Below are 4,136 nucleotides of genomic sequence, written 5' to 3'. Positions count from 1 at the left end.
GACGTGCTCGGTCGCTACGTAGCGACCGAGCTTCGGGGATATCTCGGTCGCTACGTAGTTACCGAGCCGTGTACGTGCTCGGTCGCCACGTAGCGACCAAGCTTCGGAGAGAGCTTGGTCGCTACGTAGCGACCGAGCCATATACGTGCGCGGTCGCTACGTAGCGACCGAGCTTCGGTGAGAGCTCGGTCGTTACGTAGCGCCCGAGCCGTGTACGTGCTCGGTCGCTACGTAGCGACCGCGCACGTATATGGCTCGGTCGCTACGTAGCGACCGCGCACGTATATGGCTCGGTCGCTACGTAGCGACCGCGCACGTATATGGCTCGGTCGCTACGTAGCGACCGAGCTTCGGTGAGAGCTCGGTCGTTACGTAGCGACCGAGCCGTGTACGTGCTCGGTCGCTACGTAGCGACCGAGCTTCCGGGAGAGAGCTCGGTCGCTACGTAGTGACCGAGCTTTGGTGAGAGCTCGGTCGCTACGTAGCGACCGAGCTTCGGTTAGCGACCGAGCTTCGGTTAGCGATCGAGCCGTGTATGTGCTCGGTCGCTACGTAGCGACCAAGCCGTGTACGTGCTCGGTCGCTACATAGCGACCGAGCTGTGTACGTGTTTGGTCGGTACGTAGCGACCGAGCTTCGGTTAGCGACCGAGCTTCGGTTAGCGACCGAGCTTCGGTTAGCGACCGAGCTTCGGTGAGAGCTCGGTTACTAGGTAGCGACCGAGCCGTGTACTTGCTCGGTCGCTACGTAGCGACCAGGTTTTGCGCTGGTTGCTTCGCGGCAACCTTGTTCGCGTCTTTCTCCGATTTTTCGTGAATGTGTTTTCTCCGCAAGATTCTTCGTAAAAATAAATCCTTTTCTAAGACTTATTTTTTGTAAAAACGTTCATGCCGATTTTTACGGACTTTCAGACATTGATTCCGTCGTGACCGATTTTGACCCCAACAAAGAAGATAGGGTTTCTGCTGGAAGAACCCTAAGGAGAAGAAAGGAAAAAGTGGCGAAACATCTGAAGAGGGGGGACAATGAAAAGGAAAAGGAAAATTTCCAAAAGAGAGTCTTCAGGATTTCTCTACATAAGCCATTCGAAGAAGTTTATTACAGCCACAGATTGTGGATGTTCTTCAGAGAAACTGATGCGGCCATCAGATCAGCAACTGAACCAGAGGTCAACCCAAAGCCTTACTCAACTAGCCAAGGCGCCAACCAGGACATACGTGCATTAAACATGCCATATCTTACAAGCCAAGAGGTTTTTAATGACAAGGATAATTTTTATGGATTCTACACTCAAGAAGGAGTCCAGGACAATTGGAATTGGGCCAAAATATTCACGGAGCAAGAAGTTATGAATTTTACAAGTCAGAGGTTTCTCAGCCCGTCCATCTGCGAGTCTGCAACTTTAGAAGAGGATTCAAGCCCAAAGAAGAAGCATTCTGAACCAAAACCGATCATAGGAGTCCAGAGGAGTTTATCAGCTTTCCAGAAAGCCCAAGATCTCGAGAAATGGTCAAGGGAATTGGAAGATATGATCAATTTCCCAAAACCGGCCAAACCAGCTCTACACTTGCCTTATTTGCAAGATCCAGATTTCACATCAAACCAACCTCAAGACTGGCAACCGGGAGACCTTCTAAGTCATTCAGAGGCACTCCACAACATCATATGAAGCACCATGCCACACTGGATCAGGCGGATCCCAATCAAACCATAAGATCAAGCCGGTTTGCATCAATTGGCCAAACCGACATCATTTAAAGAAAGTCTTCAACCAATTCAACTTGGTTCGACCCAGGGCTATTTATGGGAACCAGGAGATAATCTAGACCATTTAAAAGACATCCAAGGAGTCCTTAGCTGCACCAGCACCCAGGAGATCAGGTGGATCTCTCATTCCATTAACATTCCATATATGGCAACATCTACACTAAATGCTTTGGAGGAGTTTCTACAGATTTTTGCCCAAGACCAACGGCCATATTATCTTCTATTAAGACCAAGGAGTATTTTAGGAAGTCTTGAAGATCATGGCCATGTCCAGAAGCTGTCCAGATACAAGATCATCCAAGTTATCCTTTTGAAGGCACAAATCGAGCTAACAGCTAGTTTTCATGGAGCCATCAAAGCCTTCTCATCCAAGACTTTTATTTCGATTTATTTTCTTTCCTTATGTCATTTACAGACTGTTAGAGAGTCCTTTGTCGAGCCTATAAAGCTCTAGTCTTTGCTTCATTGTAAATCACCCCATTTTTTGAAAGTAATAAGAATTATTCAGTTTTTCTAATTTTGTCAAAACTATTGTTCTAAGTCTTTTGAGTGTGTGTGAAGCAGTTCCAGAGCATCTTGACTTATCAAGTCTCCTTTCCATAGAGTCTTGTGGCATCCTCAATCCACCATCCTTTCATTCCAATTCGTTTGCCAAGCTTGAGAGTGATACACATCCAGCAAGCAAAGCACCATCTCAATCCACTTCAACCATCAACTGATTAGCCTGAGAGTGTCACACGACCAGCATCCCAATTCCATCCTATCTATCTGTATTTATCTTGTTTTATCATAGTAGAATTCACATCTCATTTTTTTTGCATTTGTTTTCAGGTTTACAACTTACATTCCATTCATATCGCCCATCCGATCATCTCTTTGGTCGACCATCCAAGCTTCCATCATCCATCTCGTCCACCCTGATTCCCAGCCTGCAACATTTGGTATCAGAGCCCAAGCTCCTGAATCAGGTCACTCTATCCTTGCATCATTCATATTTGCTTGCATTTGTTTTTTTTTTCATCTTATAAACCGAAAACCCATAAAAACAGTTTTTTTGTTTCAAGTTTTGTTTCTTCATTTTTGTATTCTTGCTGTTCATCATATTTTAAAACCACGAAAAAGAAAAAGAAAGATGTTTTTGATTCATGTTACTTGCACTTAGTTTCGAAATTCTTGTTAGTTTCCTTTTTGTTTTGTTTCCATAATCAAAAATCCCATAAAAATTGCCATTTTGAATTTGTTTCCTCGTTTGCATATCCTTTAAAATAATAAAAAAAAATCATCCTAGTTATTTTATTAGACCATTTTAGTTGAAGTATTTCTTGCATATTATATTGCTGCATTTAAAAAAAAAATCATTAATCATTAATCATAAGTTTGAATCATTTGTTTCATATTGTTAAGTTTATTGCATTTCTTAAACTAAAAACTCAAACAAAAAAATATCCTTGTTAGTTTGTTTCCATATTTTTCTCTCCATTTATTGTTCATAGCATCCCATACTGATTTATTTCGTGCTTGCATCAGAAAAGAAAAGAAAAAAATATTTAAAACCATAGTTTAGATCATTTGCATATTGTTGGTTTAATTGTTTCATCTTAAGAGAAAAATTCAAAAAAAAAAATTCATTGCTAGTTTGCTTTTCATATTTCCTTTCCATTTGTGTTTCTTATCATATCATATAGTTTCATTTCGAATTTACATTCAGAAAACCAAAAGAAAAATCATTTATTGCATAGTTAGTTCATATCGGTTCACATTTGCATAATTCTCGGTTTAGTGTAAATTGCATCATTGCATCTATCTTATTTTAGTTCTACCAAAACTTTCCATACTGTCACTTGCTCTTTGAGATTGTTTTCAGGAAGCAATGGAAGAGAAGGGACACGGCCAAAACCTAGAGGCCACATTGAGCCAACGACCACAGCAAGGAAAAACAAGCTTTGGAAATGTACCAAGGGTTGTATATGTTGAGCCCAAGCCACCAGATCCTCCAAAGATCAATAAAACTCCAACTTCTAAAACCCACAACCATCATGTTGTTAATTCTCGGTTTGATTATAATTCTTTTGCTGATAAAATTGAACTCTTCAAATTTTCAGGAAAAGAGGTTATCTAAGATGGGAGAGGAACCTTGATGAATGGTTTCACTTTCCATAGAGTCTTGTGACATCCTCAATCCACCATCCTTTCATTCCAATTCGTTTGCCAAGCTTGAGAGTGATACACATCCAGCAAGCAAAGCACCATCTCAATCCACTTCAATCATCAACTGATTAGGCTGAGAGTGTCACACGACCAGCAGCCTAATTTCATTCTATCTATCTTTATTTATCTTGTTTTATCATAGTAGAATTCACATCTCATTT

This window comes from Brassica oleracea, chromosome C1 (genome assembly GCF_000695525.1).
Source record: "Brassica oleracea var. oleracea cultivar TO1000 chromosome C1, BOL, whole genome shotgun sequence".
NCBI lineage: Eukaryota > Viridiplantae > Streptophyta > Magnoliopsida > Brassicales > Brassicaceae > Brassica > Brassica oleracea.
Note: the sequence above shows the minus strand (reverse complement) of the source record.